The sequence below is a fragment of the Chenopodium quinoa genome, unplaced genomic scaffold (genome assembly GCF_001683475.1).
Source record: "Chenopodium quinoa cultivar QQ74 unplaced genomic scaffold, ASM168347v1, whole genome shotgun sequence".
NCBI classification, from domain to species: domain Eukaryota; kingdom Viridiplantae; phylum Streptophyta; class Magnoliopsida; order Caryophyllales; family Amaranthaceae; genus Chenopodium; species Chenopodium quinoa.
Window position 1 is genome coordinate 1,450,016 of NW_018745470.1, and position 7,925 is coordinate 1,457,940.

The following is a 7,925-nucleotide window of genomic DNA, read 5'->3' on the forward strand; positions in this document are numbered from 1 at the left end:
CTCGTGGTCATCAAACTATCAAACTTCCGATTGGCAAGAAATAGATATTAACACAATTCATTAAAGTTATTGAAATAGCACATTTTAAATGTATTAACAATATATTACTAGTACTCACTCAGCTTTATTTAATTTAGTAATTTACCCGTTCACTCTGCACTATTCACATACCTCTACTTTGGTAAATATTGGTAAATTATACATAACGTAAAAAATAGTCATTATCATTTCTTATACTGTTATACAATCGCCTTAATATATAATATTTTTAAAATTTACCTTTCTCTTTGTTAAATAAGAGGGATATCAAAGGTAATAATATGAATAAAGAAAAAGAAAACAGTGAACATAACTATAGTAATCAATCCTTTTCTAGCTTATTCGCCCAGGCTACAGTTTGACACATTTTTTTTGCTGTAAAAACAAGTGGAAACGAAAGTCCAACGCCAATAATTTAGTTTTGGAGTTTTTTTCAAAGAAGGCAAAATTTAGCAGAGTTAAAGAATCCCATATAATATGAAGAATCCTATCACAGAACTATCTTGCTGAAGTTTTAAAAAATAAACTTTAGAAACACAAATCTCAGTTCACCACCACAAAAAGCTGTGAAAAAGAATGGAATTTAAGTTTCGACTACCAATTCAGCTCTCGGCTGAAGCTACAAGCCTGCTTGCCGTATTACTTATTCTCTACTGCCTGTTTCGACGAAAAAAGAGAAGTGACACCAATGAGAAACCTCCCATGCCAGCTGGTTCATGGCCTATTATTGGTCATCTACATATTCTAGGAAAGCTTCCTCATATAACCTTGGGAAACTAGCAGATAAATATGGTCAAGTCTTTATGATTAAGCTTGGTGTCAACCGAGCTTTGGTTGTAAGCACGGCAGAGATGGTGAAAGAGTGCTTTGGTGGCACCAATGACAAAGTATTCTTAAACCGTCCTCACACAATCTTTGTAGAGTGTATGGGTTACAATGGTGTCATGTTGGACTTAAGCAAATATGGCCAATACTGGCGTGAGATGCGTAAGATTACCACTGTCGAGCTATTGTCTTCCCATCGGGTAGAGATGCTTAAACATGTCAGGATATCTGAGATAAGATGGGCGATGAAGAGTTTATCAGTTGGTAGCTCTGAATTAACTGACATGAAAAAATGGTTTAAATATATAAGCATGAACCATATTGTAAGATTAGTCTCAGGCAAGTCATTGAAGGAATTTTACCAAGAAGAGGAATATGATAGGTGTGTAAAGGCATTCAGGGATTCTTCGATATGGCAGGTGCATTCGTCCCTGCTGATGCACTGCCCTTCCTGAGGCGGTTTGATATTGGAGGGTACGAGAAAACAATGAAGAATGCAGCAAAAAAGATTGATCATATAGTTCAAAGGTGGTTGGATGAACATAAAGAAAGAAACTCTAAAGAGGCACAAGGAAAGCTGGACTTCTTGGATGTGATGCTTGGTATTTTCGAGTCTGGACAAGAAAAGCCTTCCAAGTATGAAACAGATGCAATCATCAAATCCACTTGCTCGGTAAGAACTTTTATGTATGCATTAAATTTGATTTATCAATTAATCAAACAATCAAAGCCTTAATCCCATAAGTGGGGTCGGCTACATGAACCAAATTGATTTCTATATCATGAAATATCAGTGCTTGATAAATGTTTGAAAATTTTATGACAAAAGCAAACAAATATGACACTGAAAACATGTTTTCATGATAGCTTTTTTCTAATCTGAGGTCATTTTAGTTATGAACTAAGCTATAATAGCCACTAATTGAACTTATTTTCCATTGGGAAAAAGAGCTAGTCTTATACAGTTGTTAGTAGTTGTAACAGGTCATTGATAAAAATGAACTAATATCAAAACAAAGTGATATTAGAGCTAATCCATACATTACTAACCAAGAAATACTGCTTAATGTCAGAAATAATAATAACTAGTGAGATAGTAATGGGCCATTCCTAGCCCTCTTTTGTATCGTTGGCTTAACCCTCTGCCCCTCTTTAATAAATTCCATCAAATTTATAGCTCTTTAATTGTCGATAAATTTTAAAACATTTAACATTTTCTTTGTACTTAAAACTTGGAAGGCAATGATCTTAGCAGCAACAGACACCACAGCAATAACCTTGACATGGGCATTATCATTGCTACTCAACAATAAAGATATCCTGAAGAAAACTCAAGTTGAACTCGACACGATAGTTGGAAAAGAAAGGCAGGTGGAAGAATCAGACCTCAAGAATTTGGTCTACTTGCAAGCAGTTCTCGAGGAGGCTATGAGACTATACCCTGCTGCACCTCTGTCAGTTGCTCGGGAAGCTATTTCAGATTGTATCGTGGGTGGTTACAAAATTCCAGCTGGGACACAACTCTTTGTCAATCTTTACAAGATACACAGAGATCCACAAGTGTGGGAAGACCCATTGGAATTTCGTCCTGAAAGGTTTCTCACAACTCACAAAGACTATGATGTTCGAGGCCAAAGTTTTGGATTTATGCCTTTTGGAAGTGGAAGGAGGATATGTCCTGGTATATCTTTTGCCCTTCCGGTCCTGCAGTTTACACTAGCGAATTTACTCCATGGATTTGACATCTCAACTCCATTGGGTGAAACTGTTGACATGACTGAAGGTTCTGGACTAACCAACCTCAAAACTACACCACTCGAGGTCATCCTCACCCATCGCCTTCCTTCCAACCTCTACTAAGGTTGCTCATTAATCTACATTCGCATACCACTTTGTATGTCCTGCACTACTATGTATTAATATGGACAATTTATGTTTTAAATTTTACTACTCTACAATTTATGTTTTACATTAAGCTGCATATTTTGGTATTTTGAAGGTGGCATACCTTCTTATAAAATCTGAGGAGCTTTTTGAAAAGAAAAAAAAAAGCTTATTTGAGGAGCTTTTTTCAATTAGCTTACAGTATTCAATTCTTATAGTGAAATGACATTTATACCCCCATTTAATTAAAAATTCTATATGAATTACCTACCCCATAATAAACAATTAGCTATTTACCAAACACTTTTCTACAATAAGCTAATAAAATAAATTAGTCAAAATCAGTTAATACAATCAGTTAGTTAAATCAGCTAACATAATTAGCTTTCACCTTTTCCCCAAACACGGCAATAGTATTTTCAAGTGGAAAGGTAAAACCGCTACAGCCTAGGGGCGTTAATAGATTGGGGGTAAAATATCTATGTTACATATATGTTAATTACAAAACTATGGAGCGATTTCCGTAGATAATGCTAAAATAAAAAATAATTCCGTGCATATGTTGCTGTAAAAAATATTTCCCACTATACATTCCACGTAGGCTTGAGTTTTTGGTTCGTTTTTTGCTAGTAATAAACCGCTAATAACGATTGCGGTTATACACAAATTAGAACCGCTAATAGTATTAGAGGTTCTTTAAGTATTTGATGAACCTGTAATGGTTATTGGTTCTTTAAATAGAACCTCTAATGGTATTAGCGGTTCTATTTGAAGAACCTCTACTATCATTAGCGGTTCTATTTGAAGAACCTCTAATACCATTAGCGGTTCTATTTGAAGAACCTCTAATACCATTGGCGGTTCCATTTGAAGATCCTGTAATGGTTAAAGGTTCTTTAAATTAGAACCGCTAATGGAATTAGCGGTTCTTTTTTATAGCCTCGAATTTTACAAACCTTCACTAAGCCTATGTGTACGGTATCACCACTAGTGGAAAAAACGCTATTAGCAACTAGCAAAAAGTGGCTTTTAGCAACTGGCGCGTGGGGCTGCTATTGCGGGGGCTACTAATGAGAATATTATTCACAACTGGCGCTTGTTCGTTGCTAATAGTCATTATTTGCAACCGGCGTAAAGCTAGGCCAGCTGCTAATAGTATTTATTCTCAGCTGGCATTGTACTAGGCCGGCTGCTAAAAGTGGTTATTTGCAGTTGGCGTAATACTAGGCCAGTTGCTAATAGTGGTTATTTGCAGCTGGCGTAGTATTAGGCTAGCTGCTAATAGTCTTTATTTTAGAATAAAAAAAAAGACTATTAGCAGCTGGCTAAGGACTACGCCAGTTGCAAATAGTCATTTCTTTAAATAAAAAAAAAATTACAATTTTTCCAATATGATATACAAACTATATTAAATATTGTTTTAACAAATTTTTTGTTAGTTGTAAAGTATACATTAAATACAAATTCAAAACTTAATTACAAGCTAAGGCTGCTAACAGGCTTCTAAATTACAAATTAAAAACTAAAGTTTTTGTTAGTTATGAAGTATACTGCAAAAAATATGCAAGTTCGCCCAATCGACGAAAGGAGAAAGAGCATCAGCACCAATAACTAACACATTCTGTAATCCACCACCTGCATTTTATAAAGCAAACAATTAAATTTTTTATTTTAGAGATTAAAGGATACAGAAACTTCTTGAGAGTAAAGATAACAAAGTCAATATCCCTTACCTTAAGTGCAAAGGGGCAAACACGCATCAGCAACCTAGTGACACAAGCACCAGTCAATGCCCCTTACCATTGTAGCAACCTAGTGACACAAGCACCATTGACCTAGTGTATAAAAACAAATATAATGAGAAGATTGAGGATAAGATGACCTCTTACAACAACTCAATACAAATAGACCACAAATAGAGACAATTTCACAACTAAACCAAAAGGAGTTCTCTTACGCTCTAAGACAACAAACCAATAAATTATGATCCACCCGTTGTTATAAATTTTAGAACACTTAAAAGTCCAAACCAAATATTTTATTGGATTCCTTTCTGAGTTTACATCTGCATATAAACAAGCCCTTAGAATGCACATCCCACATGGTATGCAGATATATACACGAAAGTGCTTTGAGCGCGTAAGTGTATATGCATGTGTGAGCAAGGGAAAATAAGGAAATTACTGTTGTAGTTCAAGAGCTTTTCAATCAAATCAACATGGGTCATGAGCATCCTCCTGCAATAATAGCAGACAAGCCCCAGTGCATCAAGGGCATCCCTGTGCAAATGCAATGCGGTCAGCAAACTCTGTTATTTGCAATCAATACTCCGTACTATTAAAGAACTGAGTTTAAAGACTTTAAACCTCTATGGGAACTTCAAATCATGCAGGATTTTGTATAAGAAACATAAGGCAATACAAGGATATTGTCAAATCACAAGACTACATGAAGCCTATATGATTATATCAACAATCATGTCTCTAAGTTCACCTCTCCCCAATATCCCAAGACAGATACAAAGAGATAAATATGTTCTTTGGGCTCTTCCAATTTTCCAGGCCTTCTTAGTATACTCATACAAGCAACTAAGCAAGCGAACCTTAACTTGGTAAACCAACAAGACTATGTTAGTACATTAAACAATTATTACATTTTCAAGCCTCGGTCTCTCCAAAACATGTAATATACGCACATTTGGAAAACAAGGGGTTGCTAATCAAGGAAAGAATGATTTGAAAGTGGTAAAATTGCAACCACCAAAGAAAACTTACAAGATGATGTCCTGATATTAGATAGTCATACTATATAATAGTGGAAAAAATAGTTCATCAGAAGCAAGGAGGTTATTGACTAGTATTTCATCCAAAATTCAGGATTCAGCTCTTATCTAGTAAGACCGGAATCAGCTTCTTCACTATACCTATATTCTAACGAGATTTTTATGACAATCCGGTTACATTGCACGCCCCAATTCGAATTTGGAGCCAAAGAGTTGAACGATAACAACAAAGCAAAAAAAAAAAAAAAAAAGCAGCATTCTTTCACACATGATTCCATCAGTAAAAGGTTAATTAGTCGAACAAGTAGCCCAGCTAACCTTAAGTTCAAGTTGCAATTACCAATAACAAAGTCATATACAAAGTATGATAAAGTACACCACTAACCTTCAAGTTTAGTCAAAGGATGCTCAACCTAGCTCTGGAAATGGCTCTCATTCAATTCTGTTAGAGCGCTACTGGACATGCATTCGGTTGTTGCTTAACCACATCATCCTCAAATTCCATAATTAAATCCCCATAACTAGAGATACCAGATGTGTCCTGCAACCCAATTTTACCAATTAAATCAAATACAACATCAAGAATTATCAAAAGTTAAAAAATCCCAAAATATATCAACTAAGCAATAGCAATAATTCCAATAAAAGCAAAGAAACCAAATTCTGAAAAATTCAATAGTAGAACAGCCCAAATTCGACTCAACAAAAGGCAATAGAAATAATCCCAAAATATTCATGCAGCAGATTGAAATGCCTAATTTGAAGAATGAAATTATGCAATTAATCAACAAAAGGCTAGTTATTTTATAACAGACCTGACCTCAAAACAACGAAATTTAATAAAACAAAATATCGAATACCTTAGGATTTTGAGTAGCAACACATCGAAAGATTTAGGGTTTGACATCAAATCTTTCATAAAAACAACATGAATTGAAAGAAAAAACGATATATCTAAAAGAGAAAGCAAGAAATATCTAAGTTCAGAGCTCCCAAGAAGAATTTTTTACCATAAATACCACAAACAACTTGGACTTCATCGGAAAACACCAGCGAATTCAACATCAATATGCTCAAAACACCAGCGAATTCAACATCAATACCTCAAAAAATTCAACCCCAAAACCTACAAATTCGACCACTAGTCAAACACCCTAACAAATCCGAGCCAAAACCCCCTATATTCGAGCAAATCTGAGCCAAAACCCCCTATTTTCGAGCAAAAAATCGACCCAAAAACCGCAAAAAATTCGAACTACAAAAATCGCAAAAAATCGAGCAAAACTACCCTAAATTCGAGGTTAGGGTTTATTAGGGGAGGCAAATTTGAAAATTAGAGTAGTGTTTAATTAGAATCTTCTAGCATTGGAGGAGAGGGATAACAATGGAGGCAAGGGATGAGGAGAGAGAATGTGGGGTTTTCAATACAGAGTATTTTAGAAGAGAGAAAAGCAAGTGGGTCAATTTAGATTTTAGAACTTCGTTCTCTTCTTTTAGCAGCTGGCCTTTCAAGGTCAGTTACAAATATTTGGTCAATTTTTAGTTAACCTAGTATTTGTAGCGGTCATTTAAAAGGTCAGTTGCGAATAAATATTATAATTTATTAAAATAATTGCTGTTAGCAGCAGACATTGTTAAGCCAGCTGCAAATGCTATAGTATTTGTAGCTAACATCAAATAAGCCAGTTGCGAATAGGTATTTTTACTATTTCAAACCAAGTATTAGCAGCGTTCATTACTACGCCAGTTGCTAATGACATAGTATTTGTAACTGACATTATTTTGGCCAATTGCAATTAGTGTTTTAGTAACTAACACGTATAACTTCAGTTGCTAATAGGGTGTTGCTAATAGCAATTTTTCCACTAGTGCACGGGGAATAGTTATAAAACTGACAAATATTCGGAATTAATTTTTTTTTTAGCATTATGTATGGTAATCGCTCCAAAACTATGCAAATTTAATGATTGTTTATCAACCATCCTAATTAATAAAGCCCTCAAAAACTGACCCGACACGAAAAATTTACCCGAATCCGATTATGAACCGACCTGTTTGAACTCGGAAAAATAGTGAGTCAAACCCGATATGACCCGACCTGAAACCAACCCTAGACCAGAGTTAATCCGAGTATTTAATTTGAGACCCGAAAACGAACATGAACCAATGTGAAGATGACCAAACCTGAATATAACCAATAAATTATTGACCTGAACCGAATTTGACCTGAAGCAAGATTGACCCAAAACTATTTTAACTCGTCAAAACCCAAATATAACCAGTAAATTATTAACCTGAAGCGAGATTAACCCAAAACTATTTTAACTCGTCAAAACCCAAATATAATCCGGCCCGTTACTAACCTGACCTGAATTCAACCTGACCTTGTTACTAA

The 7,925-nt window shown here is 35.2% G+C and overlaps 1 long non-coding RNA gene and 1 pseudogene across 1 annotated transcript; one reads left to right on the top strand and one right to left on the bottom strand.

Annotated features, from left to right (window-relative positions):
* Positions 1–352: 352 nt before the first annotated feature.
* On the top strand, positions 353–2,980 carry LOC110715108 (annotated as a pseudogene).
* Positions 2,981–4,138: 1,158 nt separating this feature from the next.
* Positions 4,139–7,013, bottom strand: LOC110715096. The gene is made up of 5 exons (XR_002510213.1): positions 6,541–7,013; positions 5,916–6,071; positions 4,933–5,027; positions 4,482–4,583; positions 4,139–4,383 (listed from the first exon to the last, which is right to left on the bottom strand). It is a non-coding gene; the product is annotated as an uncharacterized LOC110715096 (long non-coding RNA).
* Positions 7,014–7,925: the final 912 nt, after the last annotated feature.